This window comes from Stegostoma tigrinum, chromosome 18 (assembly GCF_030684315.1).
Source record: "Stegostoma tigrinum isolate sSteTig4 chromosome 18, sSteTig4.hap1, whole genome shotgun sequence".
NCBI classification, from domain to species: Eukaryota; Metazoa; Chordata; class Chondrichthyes; order Orectolobiformes; family Stegostomatidae; genus Stegostoma; species Stegostoma tigrinum.
The window spans coordinates 47,469,325-47,488,550 of NC_081371.1; the positions used below are offsets into that span (position 1 = coordinate 47,469,325).

The 19,226-nt window shown below is 42.4% G+C and overlaps 2 protein-coding genes across 4 annotated transcripts in view; one reads left to right on the forward strand and one right to left on the reverse strand.

Moving 5' to 3' along the window:
• LOC125460653 (protein arginine N-methyltransferase 8-like) overlaps nt 1-19,226 on the reverse strand; it is a 160,504-nt gene that overhangs the window by 88,845 nt on the left and 52,433 nt on the right. The window lies entirely within an intron of this gene.
• tspan11 (tetraspanin 11) overlaps nt 5,497-19,226 on the forward strand; it is a 58,129-nt gene continuing 44,399 nt past the window's right edge. For both annotated transcript variants that reach the window (XM_048549621.1, XM_048549622.1), the window contains exon 1: nt 5,497-5,624. The gene's annotated coding sequence lies outside the window, so the exon portion shown is untranslated. The remainder of the gene's footprint in view (nt 5,625-19,226) is intronic.

Here is a 19,226-nt window from a genome sequence, read left to right on the forward strand (position 1 = left end):
GGTGTCGGTGGAGGGGTCTGGTCGGGCCTGCGGGACAGGAAGAAGCGGAGGGCCTTGAGGCCATCTGCATGTGGAATACAGGTGTATGGACGTCCATGGTGAAAATGAGGTGTTGGGGGCCAGGGAATTGGAAGTCCTGGAGGAGGTGGAGGGCGTAGGTACATAAGTAGGGCGTAAGTAGGGATTTCCTGGACCAAAGGGGAGAAAATGGAGTCCAGATAGGCGGAGATGAGTTTGGTGGGGCAGGAACAGGCTGAGACAATGGGTCGACCAGGGCAGGCAGGTTTGTGGATTTTGGGAAGGAGATAGAAACGGGCCTTGCGGGGTTGGGGAACAATGAGGTTGGAGGCTGTGGGTGGGAGGTCCCCTGAGGTGATGAGGTCATGAATGGTGTTGGAGATGATGGTTTGGTGCTCGTGTGATGAAGGGTCTAGGCCTGAAACGTTAGCTTTTGTGCTCCTGAGATGCTGCTGGGCCTGCTGTGTTCATCCAGTGCCACACTTTGTTATCTTGGGGTCATTCTTTGGTTGTGATTTGTTTCTGGGGCCTATGTTTGGCATGTGTTTTTTTGGATATTGGATGTAGGCATGGCAGTGCTGTCTGTAATTACCCTTCATCCTGCATGGCCCAATATATAAGTGGCTGAAGGAGAAAGAAAACACTGGTCTACTGATATTGGGCAGAGGAGTAAAACTAGCTGAGCTGCTCTTGTGCAGACATGATGGCTGAATAGCCTCCTATGCTCTTATTACTTTAGTTCCTAATATATTCCTTACTCATTTGCTCATGCTGCCACCACAAAACTTACTTTACCCAGCAATGCTAGTCCACCTGTACCAACCTGAAATGGGATGAAACAAGTCAGCAGAAGCTGTTAAGAGAATGCACTTTTCTCCAGCATTTTTCGAGAAGCAGAAGCCAAGCAGTGGCATAATAATTGGCATAACTACTGTGAGAGAATGTGGGCAGGTGGTAAAATTGACGGTTGGAGACGCTACAATTGACCAGTTCATCACAATCCATTTGGTGGAGACCATGGATGTAGGTGGATCCACAGTGTCATTAGGGAGGGGGCTCCAGGATTTTGATCCAGCGACACTGAAAGAATGGCAATATATTTCCAAGTCGGGATACAGGAGCGATTACCTTGCTGGGATTGTACGACAGACCTCCCAAGACAGGTTGACGTAGAGGAGCAGGGATGTATGTAGGTGAAGATGTGAGAGAAACATAGCTGTAGAACACTTCAACTTTCCTTAAATTAACTGGGACTGCCTTAGTGTGAAAGGATCAGACAGGTGGAACTTTTAAAAAGTCCAGGAAAGCTTTTTGTTTCAGTACATAAATAGACCTACTAGAGTTGGAGCAGGGCTTGATCTAATCCTAAGGAGTGAAGGCAGTCTAATGGTTGAAGTTTCGGTGGGTGAGCATCTTGGGGCCAGTGATTATGATTCTATAAGTTGCAAAGTCATTATGGAAAGAGATGGAGATAGTGCAGAAGTTAAAGTGTCTTAATTAGGGGAAGGCCGATTTCAATATCATTAGATAGGATCTGGTGAACATTGGGGCTGCTACTTGCAGGTAAGTCTACATTTGGAAAGCGGGAGTCTTTTAAATGTGTATAGTGAGGTCAGCATATTCCTTTCAGAGTGAAGGGCAAGGGCAGCAGGCCCAGGGAACCATGATACCAGGAATATTGAGGGTTTTGTAAAGAAAAAGAAGGAAGCAGCATTCAAATGCGGCATATTAAAAACAGGGACACCCTTTAGAAGTATAGCGAGTATAAGAGGTTGCTTAAAAGGGAAATTAGGAGTGCAAAGAGGGACCACTAGATACTTGTGGCAGATGGGAACAAAAAAAACCCCAATGCTTTTTATAAGTATGATAAGAGATAGAGGATAACCAAGGAAAGGGTGGAACCTATTAGAGACCACAGGGGCAACCCGTGCGTGGAGACAGCGGAGGTGGGTGAGGTGTTAAATGTATTCACAAAGCAGGAAGACATTGTTGCCAGGGATCTCAGCTGGGGTGGTCGGGTTCTAGAACATGTTAAGATTAATAAGGAGGAGGTTTCAGTAGGCATAAAGGTGCATAAATCCCCAGGGTCTGATGAGATGTATCCAGGCTGCTTTGGGAGGCAAGAGAGGAAATTGCTGGGACCCTATTAGAAATATTTAATACCTCATCGGTCACTGGTGCAGTGCCAGATGACTGGAGAATAGCTAATGTAGTTCCTTTGTTCAAGAAGGGCAGCACAGATAGACCAGGTAATTTCAGACCAGTTAGTCTGACATCAGTGGTAGAGAAATTGTTGCAAAAAATTCTAAATGACTGGGTTAATCAACACTTGTAAGGTTAGGGATTGATCGGGGATAGTCAGCACAGGTTTGATGGAGGGAGATCCTGTCTGATTAGTTTAATTAAGTTTATTGAAGACATGATTAAATAGAGGGCAGTTGATGTGGTTTACATGGACTTCCATAAGGTCTTTGACAAGGTTCCAAATGCAAGGTCCCACCATTCTGAGAAAGGGTCACTCGACCTGAAACGTTCAATCTGATTTCTTTCCACAGATGCTGCCAGACCTGCTGAACTTTTCCAGCAATTTCTGTTTCTGTTTCCCACATGAAAGGCTAGTCCAAAACATAAGAGCCCGCGGAATCCAAGGCAAATTGGCAAACTGGATCCAAAATTGGTTGACAAATAGGAGGAGTAAAGGTTGATGGTGGAGAATTGTTTTTGTGATTGGAAGCCTGTGACCAACAGTGTACAATAGGGATCAGTGCTGAGACCCTTGCTGTTTGTTATTTACATTAGCAATTTAGATGATAACGTAGAAGGTATAATCAGTAAGTTTACAGATAACATGAAAATTGGTGATACTGTTGATGGTCAGGGGCTGTACTGCATCCTGATTGATCATTTGGTAAATTGGACAGATCAATGGAACATGGATTTTAGTCCTGATTAGCACAAGGTAATACATTTTGGGAGGTCTAATGAGGAAAGTATATACACAATGAATGGTAGGTCCCTAGGAAGTACTAAGGAACATAGTCACCTTGGTGTGCAAGTCTACAGATCCCTGAAGATGTCAGCACAGGGAGACAGAGTAGTGAAGAAAGTGTACAGGATTCTTGCCTTCTTTAGTCTGGGCACAGAATATAGGGGCGAGAGTGTCTTGTAATAACTTTATAAAACACTGGCTAGGCCACAGATGGAATACTATGTGTAGTTCCGGTTGCCACAGAAAGATGTGAGTGCACTGGAGAGGGTACAGAGGAGACTCTCCAGGATGTTGCCTGGAATGAAAAGTCTTATGAGGAAAAACTGAATAGGCTGGGTTTGTTTTCTTTGGAGCAGAGGAGGAATCTTTTTCTTTATTCATGAATGGGATGAGGGCAATGGTGGCTTGGCAGCATTTATTGCCCATCCTAAATTTCCCAGAGGGCAGTTTAGAGTCAACCACATTGCTGTGGGCCTGGAGTCACATGTAGGTCAGAGCAGGTAAGGATTTTGGTTGCCTTCCCTAAAGGACATTGGTGAACCAGATCGGTTTTACCCCAACAATTGACCATGGGTTCATGGTCTCATTAGATTCTTAATTCCAGATTTTTTTTTAAATTGAATTCAAATTCCATCATCTGCCACTGCAGGATTCGAACCCGGGTCCACAGAACATGATCTGGGTCTCTGGATTAACAGTCCAGTGATAATACCACTAGGGAATCACCATCCCACCAAGATCCCTACAACCATGCATTTCCCATGGCTAATCCACTTCGCTTACACATCTCTGGACATTATAGGCAATTTCCCATGGCCGATCCATCTAACCTGCACATCTTCGGACTGTGGGCTGAAAGATGAGCACTCGGAGGAAACCCACGCAGACACGGGGAGAATGTGCAGGCAGTCACCTGAGGCTGTAATCAAACCCAGGTCCTGGCGCCGTGAGGCAGCAGTGCTAACCATGAACCACTGTGGGGCCACTTAATACATAATGAGAGGGAAATCTGGATCACTCTCCCTCAAAAGGCAGCTAAGGCTGTAGGACAGGTAAAAACTGTTAGGTGATATGGCACCAGGGCAGGTGGGTGGAAATTAAGCACCAATCAACCATAATCTAACTGAATGATGAAATAAATTTGAGAGGCTGACTGGTCTTTTCCAGCTCCTATCTATTGCCTTGATGATGTTGCCGCCATCACCTTAAAAATGGGTTTAAGTTACAACCTGTCCAGTGGAACTTTGTCAAACATTCTTTGGAAGCTCTGGTTTGTTACTTCCGGGGTCTCCACAGTTAAGTGAGGATGCCACTTTCTCAAATGAGGGATGGTCTGCACCAACTGAATGCATAATGTCTGCTGCTAATCAAATAGTTGTTGTTACAGCATTTTTCTGCCGCAGAAGCCCTCATTCATGTTTTTGATATCACTAGGCATGAGTTTTCTGATGTACTCCAGCCTCCACATTCCATTAAATTTGTTGCTGACAAAAAATGTGTTAACCTGCACCAATTCATCCTGAAGGTGGTGAGAAACGGAAGCTCGCTGCCTGCAAAAGTGGCTGGGGCAGAACCCCTCATAACATTTAAGAAGTATACAGATATGTACTTGTGATGCCAGGACATGCAAGGCTTTGCACTGTGCGCTGGGAAATGGAACAGAACAGTTGAAGTGGATGTTTTTGACCTGGAAAGGATGTGATGGGCTGGACAGCCCTTTTTCTGAAGCAGGGTCTAGGCCCGAAACGTCAGCTTTCCTGCTCCTCTGATGCTGCTTGGCCTGCTGTGTTCATCCAACTCTACACCTTGTTATCTCTGCCTTTTTCTGGGCTGTAGCTCTCTGTGACTGTACTCACTTTCACCTACCCCCTGTGCTCTCTGAGGCACGTTGGCTTCTGATTAATCAATGCCTCAATTTTAAAATCTAAAATCCCCTCCCTAAGCCTCTCTGACTCTCACTTCTTAAAGTGGCTCCTTGAAATGTCCCTGTTTCACCAAACTTTGTGTCCTCTGACCTAATATCTCCTTATCTATCAAGTTGTGTTCGTAAATGCTTTTGCAAAGTGGCTGGGGAATGTATTATGACCCAATGGTGCTATTTAAATGAAGCTGTTGTAATCTTGCTGCTGAGTTAATCACTGGGGGACGGTTGGAATGAGGTGAACGGATCAATAATTATTTGTCGACCTTTTTATCTGAGCATGGGCAGCAGTTTTCGGGAGCAGGGGACCAAATACTCTCCAGATATTGGTGAGTTCAGTCAAAAATATTGTGAGATCTCCGATAAGATTTGGTGTGGTGTCGGAGCAGGGGGGTGGGAATGTGGGGAAGGCAAAAACTCCTTTCGGGTTTCTTTCTTTTTGTAACATTTTTGTTGGGTTTCTCTGGAACGAACTCGCTGAAATAAATTCCAGATGCCAGGCACACATCCCCAGCTTCGTGGGTTCCACAGCTTGAGTTGGGTCCCTGACAGCATCAGCTCTGGGTGTTTTATTGGGATGATTCCCAGATTCCACATCAATGTGGATGAAAATTATTCCGCAGCATCAGGAACAGCGAGCAGTCACCAGAAGGGAGAGCACACACATAACACTGAGCAGAGGATCCGGGATTGTCTGTAAGTGGGGATTGTTGCCCTGGGCCTGAGCGGGTAGGGACTGCGGCTCTCTCTCTCTCTCTACGGTTACACCCGGGCTCTGTTCACTGCGGATTGAGGCTCCAGGATATGCCCGAGGCCTCTTATCTAGCTCCAGAGTGTGACAGCTGGGCGCCCCCGTCTCTCCCCTTGTGAACTGGCATCGTTAGACAGAACCCCTACCTCTCAGAGACTGTTCCCCTCTGTTTCTTCTTTCCCTCTGCCCTCATCTCCCCTGTCCCACCTCCAATACAACAAGCTCATTAGGTCTTTGTCAGCTGTCGCCCCTTCCCTCAGCCTCACAATGTCCTTCATGGGTTTTCACCACCCCCTGCCCAATCTTCGCCGTCCCCCTTCAATTTCCTGCAAGGCTCACCTCCATCTTCTTCCAGGTCTTTTGCCCCAGGCTAGCGGAGTCCTGAACTAGAGGCACAGGTTTAAGATGAGAGGGGAACGATTGCAAAGGGACCTGAGGGGTAACTTTTTCATGCAGAGCGAGGTGCGTACATGGAACAAGCTGCCAGGGGAAGTGGTAGGGGCTGATACAATTACAACATTGAAAAGAAACATTTGGACAGGTTACATGGAGAGGAAAGGTTCAGAAGGATATGGGCCAAACATGGGCAAGTGAGATGATAAAATGTGAGGCTGGATGAACACAGCAGGCCAAGCAGCATCTCAGGAGCACAAAAGCTGACGTTTCGGGCCTAGACCCTTCATCCAAATGAGATGAGTTCAGTTTTGGAAACCTCGTTGGCATGGGCAAGTTGAGCCGAAGGGTCTGCTCTGTGCTGTATGACTGTATGTCCCAGCCAGTGATGCCCCTTGAAGGGGTGATTATTTGGATGGAAATGGTGTGAGGGATGTGGGGAAGATGCAGGAGATTGGCTCAATGTAACAGAACAGGTGTAGACATGATTGCCCAAATGGACGCCTTCTATAACATAACAATTTTGTGAATAAATTCTAAAAGAACAGTTTTTCACTCCTGCCACAGTTAACGAGTGAGATCCTTTGCAGCCAAGGTAACGAAAGGTAAACTTGCCCTCTTTGACCATTTCGAGTCATCTGCTGCCTTCGACACAGTGGCCCCACCATCCTGCTTTGATGTCTCTCCACTCCTGTGCAGCTGACTGCATTGCGCTTACCTTCTCATTTATGAAATCATTCACCGGAGAACCATGTTCTCTTCCTGCTCCCAAATTGTTACCTGTGATGTTCCGCAAGAATCTTTCGTAATCACCTCCTGCTTCTCATCTGCTTGCTTCCCCTATTTGGCACTATCTGAAAGCACACAGCCTTAGTATTTACTTTTACCCTGCTCTAGCTCACCACCACTTCTCTCAACTCCTCCACTGTTGCTGAATTATCGGATTGTTTATCCAACATCACGTCAACGCTCAAGTAAAACAAATCTTGACCTTTGAATATTCTATTTGTAGAAATCAGTAAGCAGCTAGGAATATTTTAAAATGAAATATCCAGATTGCTTTTTGAAATTCTGTCATTGAACTTTTTAAGTGTTGGATTTAGGGATTAATCTATTGGACTGCTACACCGATTGTTCTGAATCAATGGATCCAAAACGTTAACCCTGCTTTCTGACCACTGATGCTGCCAGACCTGCTGAGTTTGTCCCCAGCAATTTCTGATTTTGTTTCTAACTTCCAGCATATGCAGTTCTTTTGGGGTTTTTTTGCTCTGCAGACTCCAGGCTGTTATTGATTCAGAAAGGTTGAGAAAAGGCACCAGTTGACTTAGTATCAGACTTGAATGATCAAGTTTATGGAGCACTGAGTGCCACTGGAGGCAAGCTGTTAGTTTGTAAAATATATTTCTAAACAACCTGTTCAGAGATGTTATTACGCACCTCTGGAGCAGATGGGACTTGAACCCAGGCCTCCTGGCCCAAAGGTAGAGATACGACCACAAGAGCTCTCACAGTTTTGTTCATTGGATGTGTGTGTTGCTGGCTAGACCAGGGTTTATTGCTCGTCTGAAATTGTTACCAGTCAACCACATTGCTGCAAGTCTGGAGTTGCATATTAACCAGAGTGGATGGTAGATTAGTGAACCACTAGGGCTTTATTTTAACAACAATAGTTAGATGATTACCATTAGGCTAGCTCTTTCCTCTTGAATTCCTATTGCACCATCTGCCTGTGATGAAATTTCAATGCATGTCCCCAGAACACTGGCCAGTGATATTACCAATAAGCCATCCCCTCTCCTTAAAGGAGGAAGGTTAAAGAGAGAAAAACACATTTGCTTAAAAGCAAATACAGAGAATTCTGAATGAACTCAGCAGGTTTGGCAGCGTCTGTGCAGAAGGAAACAGAGTTAACATTTCAAGTTTGGTAAGACTTCTTCAGATCGTGTCACTTAAGTGACTCCCGTAACAACATAAGAAATGGAAGCAGGAGCAGACTATGTACTTTCACTGCACCACTCAATACAATCATTGGCTGATCTTCGACATCAACTGCACATTCCTACCTGATCCCTTGACTTCCTGAGAGATCAGAAATCTGTCATCCTCAGCATTGAACACACTCAATGACTGTGAGCATCCACACCACTGAAATGAATACATTTCTTCTCATTTCAGTCATTATCACTACACTGTGACTCCCAGTTCAAGTCTCACCTTGGGTTCAAGTCCCACCTGTTTCAGAAGTGTGTACTAATATCTCTGAACAGGTTGTTTAGAAATATATTTTTAAGACTGGCAGCTTAGCTGGGGCAAACAGCCAGGTTCGGACGAGATCACCTGTCATTCTTATAGACCTGGAGAGTATTGGCCAGTTCTAGTTAACCTTTTGCTATAGGTCACCCTGATTATCTCTGAGCAATCAATCTCATTAGCTTACGCTGTGCCATCTGCGAGACAAGTATTCCCTGGAAATAAAAACCAAAACTACACACACTGCTCCTAGTATGGTGTCTTCAAAGCTCTGTTGAACTGTAACAAGACTTCTTCGTTCTTCTGCACCAAGTCTCTTGCAATAAAGGCCAACAAGCCATTTCCCTTCTGATTTCTTGCTGTGGCGGCTGCTCATTTTCCATACACCTTAGGCCCTTCAGAGAATGGGACTGCCGAAACAATACTAGGAGGATTTGAATAAATACTTTGCATCAACCTTCATGACTGAAGACACTACTAGCATTCTAAAAAATAATAAATCATTAAGAAGCAAAGTTTGGATAGAAAATAAATATAATAACTATCACTGAGGAAAATGTACTGAGGGAAACTGATGGGATTAAATACCAGCAAATAACCTGGACCTGATGGAAGGCATCAGTGGTGTTAAAAGCAGTAGGTATAAAATTAGTGGATGCACTGGTAATAATCGGGCCAGAATCCTTAGATTCTGGAAAAGCCTCAGAAGACTGGAAAGCTGCCAATTATTTAAAAAGGGAAAGAGCTGAACATCTGTTTTTGGGAAATGTTAATTTATTATAAAAAATGTAATAACAGAACATTTAGAAATACGTGACATAATCTAGCACAGTCAGCATTGCTTCCTGAAGGGAAAGTCATGCCTTACAAATTTATTAGAATTCTTTGAGGAGATAACAAGCAAGATAAGGAGAGGCAGCGGATGCATTATATTTGGAGTGTTGGGGATAAAGTATTGTCTAATTAATAGAAGACAGAGAGTTGGGATAAACAGAGCATTTTCAGGGTGGAACCTGTGATTCGTGGAGTGCCACAGGGCAGAGTGCTTGTGCCACAGCTGTAAATATTGGTAGTCTGGGCAAAAACGTGGTAGATGGAATATAATGTGAGAAAATGCAAAATTATGTGTACTGGGACCCAATTTAGACCAATACCTGGAGCACAATGAGCAGTTTTGGTCCCCGTATCTAAGGAACGATACTGGCATGGAAAACAAGATTCAGTTTGTTAATCCTGGGTATTGAGAGATTTTCTTCCAAGGAGATGTTGAGTAGATTGCGTTTATAAAATGTGAGGTGACTTTAGATTCTTAGGTGGGTTGATAAGGTGGACGTGGGGAAGTTGTTTCCTCTTGTGGCAGACTCTAGGACTAGAGTGCGTAATCTCTGAGTAAGGGGCTGCCCATTTCACACAGGGATGAGGAGGATTTTTTTTCCCCTCAGAGTGTAGTCAATCTGTGCTATTTGTTCCTGCTTCGGTTGGTTCATTAAGTGTAATCAAGGCTGAGTTTGTTTTAATTAGTAAGAAATTCATAGGCTGTGGGGATCATATAGAAAGGTGGAGTTGAGAATGAGGAATTCCAGTGTATTCTTCACAACTGTTGTCAAGTCACCTATTCCTTGTTTTCTCTCTTCTCTCTTTCTTCTGCATTGTGCGGTTACATTTGCTACCTTCCAGTTCTGTGGGACCACAGGAGAATTTTGGAAGATTACAACTGCTAGGAACAGAGAACATTGAGCCTGGTCTGCCATTCAGTACTACCATAATTGAATATTACAATGGATCCACAATCTCTGTTGCCAATTCTTTTGGAATACTAGGGAGCCATCAGGACCATGCAATTTGTCAATTTTAGACCTATTATAGAGTCATATACCACAAAAAACAGACCCTTCAGTCCAACCAGTCCATGCCAACCATAATCCCAAACTAAACTAGTCTCACCTGCCTGTGATTGGCACATATCCCACTCAACATTACTTATTCATGTACTTATCCAAATGTCTTTTAAATGTTGTAATGTACCTGCATCTGTCACTTCCTCTGGATGTTCATTCCACCCATGAACCACTTATTTCTCCAGTACTTTTCCAGTAATGAGATTAGTTATATTCCCTGCATTGTCTCTGCCATTCGACTGGCTTCCTATCATTTATGGCATGGATGCTATGTCTGATTTTGTGAAGGCAGATATGAAATATTTGCTTAATATCTCCATAAGTTCTTATTCCTCACTATAATTTCTCCTATTTCAGCTTCTAGGGGACAATATTTCTTTTTTTGCTACTGTGTTCCTTTTTGCATAGTAATGGACTCCAATACAGTCTGTGTTTATATTTCTTGCTGATTTGCTGTCTTACTCCCAGCTCCTACTCACACCTGGCTCGACTGGGTTTGCCTGTTTAACTTTTTTATTTTATTACTGCACCATGCTCATGAGATGCTTGAGATTTCATGACAGATAATCCAGCAGCTGACGGTCTTATTCTCGGTGCAGCGAAGTTTTATGATGATGAATCTTGAATAAATGTTATCGTTATTCCTACATATCCCAGCTGCAAAATGTTAACCATCCCCAAACAAAACCTATATAATGAAGCTCTAATTGGCCCCAACATCCAAATAGGACCTAGTTCCAAATTTCCATGAGCCTTTGTGTGAAACCCTTATAAGCAATTTTTAAATAATAGTGCTTCTTAGAACTAATTAACAGCTGTGGGAGATTCATTAATCTAAACTGTCTCTTGGAAATTAAGACCCATGTTTCTCCTTCAGGAGTTTCAAACTGATCCCTTATTGTCAATGTTCTTTTAAGCTTGAATAAAGCAGTTCTTGTTTTACAAATATATTCTGAGGGAGCAACACTGTGATCTCCCTTTACATTGAAAATTTAAATTGGAAAAGAAATTACCAGCCACTTGCAACCTGACACTGGTGTTTGACAATTCTGATCTGCAGCCCTTAATCATATCAGGACAGGTTTGCGAAAGTGTTATAGCTGCACTCGCTGTATAAAACTATTTTGGGAAGAGTATCAAGTATGTGAAGGGTAGGGAGAAGGCACTAGTTGTGAGCCCAGGGATTAAATACTCAGCATGAAGGAGAGACTTAAGAAATGGGAAGTATTTTCATTAGAAAAGGGAAGGTTGACAGGACATCTGATAGAAGGATTCAAAATTTAATGGATTTTGATAGACAATTAGGGGGAGATATTTTGCCTGTTGGAAAATTGCTTTGGATTTAAATTAGGATCTTCGCCAAAAGTACAAAGGGAGGTGTCTGGGATTTTTTTTAAACGAGAGTTCTTTGACAAGGTTAAGATAGGGTGTTAGGCTTTCTCTGCTGTAACATGCTGTAATAATGCTGTTTTAGAGAGGAACAAGCACTAGGAAAGTTGGACTGGTTGTGAGTAATCTGTGTATTTACATCCACCTAAATGAATGGACATTCATAGTTTAATGTATCACCTAAAAGATATAGCCTCTGACTTTCAAGGCAGCACTGGAATGGCTCCTTGAACCAACAACATTCAGATTCTGAAGTGAATGTGCCACCCACAAAGCCAGGGTGACATCATGCAGCAAATGTGGTTGGCTGTTAACTTCCCTCTGCAAAGGCCTTGCAAACCACTCAGCTGTATCAAGTCACCATGAAATCTGAGAAGAGAAATGAAATCAGACAGACCATCCAGCAATGACTGGAAATGGCGAACCCAGCCCTGTTGACCCTGCAAAGTCCTCCTGACTTTCAACTGAGTGCATGTGCTGAATTTGGGAGAGCTGTACTCTACAGAGACATAGCAACAACCTAACATTGTTTATAAGATATGATCCTATGATTATGACATGCAAGCCATAAAGCTTTTACAGCATGGAATGAGGCTCTTCAGCCTGTCATATCCATGCCAGTCATCAAGTATCTGTCTATTCTGATCTAATTTTCCAACAGTTGGCCCATAGTCTTGTGTGCTGTGGTATTTCATGTGCTCGTCTAAATAATTATTAAATGTCCAAGTGGTTCCTGTCTCCACCACGCTTTTAGGCAATGAGTTCCAAATAGTCTGTGCCCCCGGATGAAAACATTTTCTCTCAAATTACCTTTAAGCCACCTGCTCCCTAACTTAAATATATGCCTTCTGAGATTTGCCTCCACTGCCAAGCAGAAATTTTCTTCCCTATTTACCCTATCCACGTCCCTCAGAATTTTGTACACCTCAATCAGATTCCCCCTTCAGCTTTCTTTGCTGTAATGAAAACGATCCCAGCCTATCTAGTCCCTCTTCATAGCTGAATTGGCTGGAAAGTGGAATGCAAATACTGAAGGAGAAAATCACAGTGATCCTTTACAAAGCCCTGATCAGGCTTCAGCTGGACATAGGGAGTGTACCAAGGCATTGGAGAGGGTGATGATGGAAATAGCACCAGGGATGCGTGACTTTAGTTCCTCTCTAAGACACTCACCATCTAGGCTCGGAAATATATCGTCGTTCCTTCACTTCTGCTGGGTCAAAATTCCTCCTTTGAGACACTGCAAGGTATCCCTGTACCACATAGATGAAAGTGATTCAAGAAGGCAGCTTACCGCCATGTTCTATAGGGCAATTAGGGATAGGTGATACATGTTGTACCACCTCGTGACATCCAGAACTTGCGAATGAGTAAATTAAAGAAAAAGCCAAATTGTTCTGTTTGAAGTGGAGGAAGTTAGGAGGAGATCAAATATATGAATATAGGAAATAGGAACAGGACTAAGCCGAACAGCCCTTTGAAACCCCTCTGTGCCATTGAATGGCTGCAACTCCACTTTCCTACTCACTCCCCATATCTCATGATTCCCTGAGAGCCCAAAAATCTGTCTGTCTGAGGTAATAATAGTATAGATATAGTCTAAATTATGAGGGATGTTTTAATGATAGAGAAAATAGGGAGAAACTGTTTTCTTTAGCAAATGGCTCAGTAAACTAAGGTCATAGATTTAATGAAATGGTAAAACAAATAAATGTGAGATGAGAAGCAATTTTTTCACCTAGACAGTTGTTAAGATTATAGTACACCCAACATATAAGGATATTGGAAACAGGTTCCAGAAGAACCTTTAGAAGGCAATTGTGCATGGATTTGTGGAGAGCTGAATTGTGGGATCATGGACAATGTGGTGAAAGTAAAGCCACCATTATAGCACTCTCTCATTAGAGAGATCGGCCAGGTGGTGAGTTTAGCCTCAGAGTCATCACAGCTCAGGTGAGGAAAAAGGCTGAGAAGGAGAGTCCTTTCCAGTAACCTCAGCTGCTGTAGAAATGGAACGCATGCTCTTGGTATCATTCTGCATTGCAAAGTGGCCATCCATTCAACTGAGCTGACTGACCCACTTGTGCAGAGGGCGTGGGAGTACTTGGTAACCCTCTTTCAAAATACCAACACAGGCACAATGGATGCCAAGTAACTTTTGTGCATGACGATTCTTCAATTCCACGACAATTTTTATAAATATTTCCTTTACTATATATGGTCCTGTTTTGTATTCAATAATTATAAAGATGAAAGGTCTTCACATACTGCTATGAGTTTGGATTCTGAGTGTTTCCGTGGGCGGCTGTGACACACATGTAGTAATTATATTTCACACACACCATCAAACGCGAAGCTCAAATGATGCATCCACCAATATTCCAATTTTCTGCATTCGGTTTATTGTTGATGAGAGCTTTTTCTAAAACAATCCTTGTATATAAATGGAGAATTTTACTGCCAAAATGCACTGAATCAAATACTTCAAATGATGGCTCTGATTTTATTGTATTTAACCCTTTATTTAGAAAGTGCTAGACAGTCTCGAGGATTACATCTCTTTATTAAATTTTGAATTTCCTCTCCATTAGTCCAATGAGTGACTGTACTAGCATTTGCTGCACATCCCTAATTGCTCTTGACTGAGGATCTTTCCCGGTCATTTCAGAAGTAGTTAATCAATCTTGTTGGTTTGGATCTGGAGTCGCATGTCGGCCAAACTGGTTTAGGATAGCAGATTTTCTTCCCTGAAGGACATGAGCAAACCAGATGGGTTTATCAAGGATAGTTGCCAGAGCAGCAGTGTTCAGATTAGCTTTCAATTCCAGGGGGTTAAATTCTAAACTCACTGTTCGCCCTGGCCTGCCACTGGGTTTCATTCTCAGTGATAGCCCACTTAAAATCTGAGACTGTCCTAACTGGATATTTGCCACTGGCTAATGCAACCTCCCTCAAATTAACTCAGAGAAGGAGCTGTGGTGGCATACCAGCACATCAACTAGTTTGGGGGAAATATACGCATTGCCCTGCAAAATTCAGTTCTATTTGGCCAAACCCAGTAATGTCCTCACCTCATGTGCTCCTCTTCCTGGCATTACAGTGTTGGGAGGGAGATACCTGGTCTAATTGCTTCAATAGGAATCTGCCAATTTTAGCTGTCAGCTGGGTAAATCTCTGGTGGAAATTGCCACAGTTTAACTTTGAATGTGTGTGCACAAATCCATGAAGGTAAGAGGATGGGTGGATATGAAGAAATGGTAAAGAAAAGAATTGAGGATATTTTTCTTTATTGGCTGTGCAGGGAGCTTATGTTTGAACTGTAGGAAACATGATGGAGTCAGTACTGGGCATGACAGAAAGTACCTGATTGTACTAGAGAGCTTACAGACCAGTTATTCAGAATGGGAATATTGGCATTGGCAAGGATAGACTTTGTTCCTCATTTCCCACTGTCCATTGACTGAGTTGCTTCCACCCCCAAGAGTGCCAGTCAACCACATTGCTGTCGGCCTGGAGTCACATAGGCCAGCAGAGCAGATTTCACTCATTAGCAAATCACTTGGGTTTTCAACAGCAATGGATGATAGTTGTTATGGTTACTATCACTGAGATTAGCTTTGTATTCCAAATATTGCTAAATAAATTTAAATTCCACCAGCTGCCATGAAGATACTTAAACCCATGTCCCCTGAGCATTAGCGTAGTCCTCTGGAGTTACTGGAGTACTATGCCACCAGCACCCCCTGGAGGACGTTGTTGGGATTGAAGAATTTTAAGCAGCAAGGAAAGATTGCTTATGTGGAGGGGAGAGTTAAATGAGGTGTGTAAAATTTTGAGGATCCTGGATGGGAAGCTGTAATTTTCCTTTAACAAAGATGTCAATAACAAGTGTATGTAGTTTTAATGTAATTGGTAGAAGGTTGCAAGGGAGCTGATGAGAAATATTTTCATCAGCCTGTAAGGGTGAGAGATACAGAAACCATCATCCCACTTGAAAAGTACCTAAATATGCACTTGAAGCACTATGAATCAAAGGTGGAGGTGGGATTTTTTTGTAGAAGATAATAGTCATGGAAGAGTGAATGAATGGGCTATGATGAAGCTCCACCCAGTATGATGTTGAATGCACCCACTGAACAGAGCCAGGGGCTAATTGGACATTGGCATGGTCCAGTGCTGGATACACTTGAGACTTCCCTACCACGTGTTAGAAATAGTTAATATGCTGAAGGGTTCATGTAATCTATTTTCATTTATAAGATATAATAAATCTACCTCAACCATAAGCCACTAGTGATCTGTAGCCAGGCATCTCATCGCTGTCATAACAGGGTTAACTGTAATAGCTAATAAAGTGTGAAGCTGGATGAACATGGCAAGCCAAGCAGCATCTCAGGAGCACAAAAGCTAACGTTTCAGAAAACCCTCTTCTGAAGGGTCTAGGCCTGAAACATCAGCTTTTGTGCTCCTGAGATGCTGCTTGGCCTGCTGTGTTCATCCAGCTTCACACTTTATTATCTTGGATTCTCCAGCATCTGCAGTCCCCATTATCTCTTATAACTGTAATAGCTGCCTTCTTGACCAGCAAAGACAGAATAGGCTGAATGGCCTCTGAGTCATAAAGCTTCTTTGGTTGTACCTATTGTATGGAAACCAAAGTATCTATTAGTCTGAGCCTACAATTTATCAATGCACAGTTAAGACTTTTAAGACAGTAGCTATTATATCTTATAAGGAGTGAGTATTATTTCCACAGTGGCTGGCCTGTGTTATCACATGAATGTGTTGTATGACCAGATTAAGTTAAGTGCACAATTAGAGCCACTTGCATTTACATCAAAACTTTAATTACCATAAGACTTCTTAAAGCACTTCACAGTGAGTGAGTTAGTTTTACTGCTGTAACAAGGGAAATATGGCAGTCAATTTGCGCACTGATAGCTCCCACCACACAGCAGTGTGATAATATCCATGTCATTGGTGTTGATTCACAGAAAATGTTCATCAGAACACTTGGGATAACTATCTCACGCTTTGAAACAGAATCAGAGAATTTTTTTGCACCCACCTAGAGGGGTAAGGTAGATCTCAGTTCGATATCTCACCTCAGGGAACAACATATCAGACAGTCCAGCATTCTGTCACTACTGCACTGCAGTGATTAAACAAACAACACATTGGGTTTTGTTGTGGGTATTGTAACATGTCATTTCAGGGAAGACGTTTTAAATTAGAGTTGGTGTGAGGAAGACCACCACTGCCTGCAGATTTGGATGCCCTATTTCAGAAAGAATTTTTCATCGTTGGAGCACATTCAGATAGAGAGAATGTTTGTTTTCCAGGATTCAGCGGCAACTTATATTCATATCGCTCATTTAACACAGTGAAACAGCCCAAAGCACTTCGTAGGAGTGTTATTAAACAAAGTTGGAGAAAAACGTTCTCAGTTATTGAGTGCAGGCATAGTTATTAGGAATACAGGACAGAATGTTCAATTATTGGGAATATGCAGGACAGAAGATTCAACTATTGGGAATATACAAGGCAGAATGCTCAATCATTGGGAATGTGGGATAGAATATTTGGTTATTGGGTATATAGGACACAATATTCAGTTTTTGGGAGTATGGGAGAGAATGTTCAGTTATTGGGATAATGGGGCTGAAAATTCAATTGTTGGTATACTGAGAAGTATTGAGCCATTAACTCTATATTTTACTGGAATGACGGGTGAGAAAACATGATTAACCTTGTACTTTTCTCTGTTGAAAAGAGGAAAGGAAGTGGGGATACGGTTGGAAAGGTTTTAAATTTGGAATGGTATGGACAGGCTGGACCCAAGTATAATTTTCTATCCCATTCAAAATTTAAACACAAGGAATCACACTTACAATGTGAGGTCATCCATTTTGTTAGGAATAACTGCAAAATGGACTATTATTTAAATGGTGAAAGATAGCATGCTACTATGCACAGCGACCTGGGTGGCCTTGTGCATGAATCACAAAAAGTTGGTTTGCGGGTGCAGCAGGTAATTGAGAAGGAAAATGGAATATTGTCCCTCATTGCTGGAAGGATGGAGTTTAGAAACAGAAAGGTTGTGTTACAGCTGCATAGGTGCTGGTGAGGCCACACCTGGAGTACTGTGTACACTTTTGGTCTCCTTACTTGAGAAAGGGTGTACTGGCACCGGAGAGGCTGCAGAGGAGATTCATGAGGTTGATTCCAGAGCTGAGAGGGCTAGCTTATGAGACGAGATTGATTAGACTGGGTCTACACTCATTGGAATTTAGAAGAATAAGGGAGTGTCTTATAGAAACACATAAAATTATGAGGGGAATAGATAAGGTAGAAGCAGGGAGGTGGTTTCCACTGGCGGGTAAAACTAGAACTAGGTGGCATAGCCTCAAAATTAGGGAGAGCAGATTTCGGACTGAATTGAGGAGGAATTTCTCCACCCAAAGGGTTGTGAATTTGTGGAATTCCCTGCCCAATGAAGCAGTTGAGACTACCTTGTTGAATGTTTTTAAGGCAAAGATAAATAGACTTTTGAACAGTAAAGGAATTAAGGGTTATGATGAGCGGGCGGGTTAGTGGTGCTGAGTCCATGAAAAGGTCAGCCATGACCTAATTGAATGGCAGATTGGGCTTAACTGGCCTGATTGCCTATTCCTGCTCCTGTTTCCTATACTGGTGTGTTAAAATGAAAGTTAACAAAAGCAAAGAGAAAATGTCAAAGGATCCCTTATTACTAAAATTGTGGTGTATGTAGAACAGAGATCAGGGCCATGGAAGTGGTGGAATGCAATGATTAACATTAACAGTGGATTCAGGTTAGTTCAGAATCCAGGAGGGTTAGATGGGCTGAAGAGAAAACTATGGATAGTATGGTAAAGTGGGCTGAAAGGAGAACTATGGTAGGAGTCCTAGAAGAGGTAAAGGGAATATTTAGATAGGAATGTTATGGAGGAGATGGTTAAATGAACTCTCTGATACTCACTTTATATGCAACAAGTAACAATTTATTTACCTAACTCTAGCCGTGAGAAAATTAACAGGCCTACCAACAGGCCAAACAATTCCCCCTTAACTACTAATATTCCCGAACAGAACAAAGTTCTAATAACGTGCTGTTCCAATAACTATAAGTCTCAATTATATAAACCAAAGTAGTAAGAAAAATAAATTAAAACTTAGACTCTCAAAACTACAGTCAGGATGTGTCTTCCAGAATGTTCCGTGCCTTTTCCACTATTCCTCAGTCAGGAATTCTTTGTCAAATCTTTCTGTCAGAAATATTAGCTAAGAATGCCATGGTGCCTTTTAAATGGTGCTTAATCAGCGAGCTTAAAGATGTCTGAAAGCTCTTCTGATAGCAATTCACACGCACTCTGATTTTCAGAAACCTTGTTATATACCCCTCCTGAGCTGTCAATTTTCTTATAAAAGGATTGCTCCTAGGTTGTCAACACCATCAGACTTAAAATTAATTGGGTTTTGCTATCTCGGGCCTGGTTTAAATTAATTGGCTGATATTCAAGCTGGTTGCCTTAACATAAAAACAAACCTAGGTTGCCAATGACGCAGCCAATTGATACATATCTTTCAATTTCA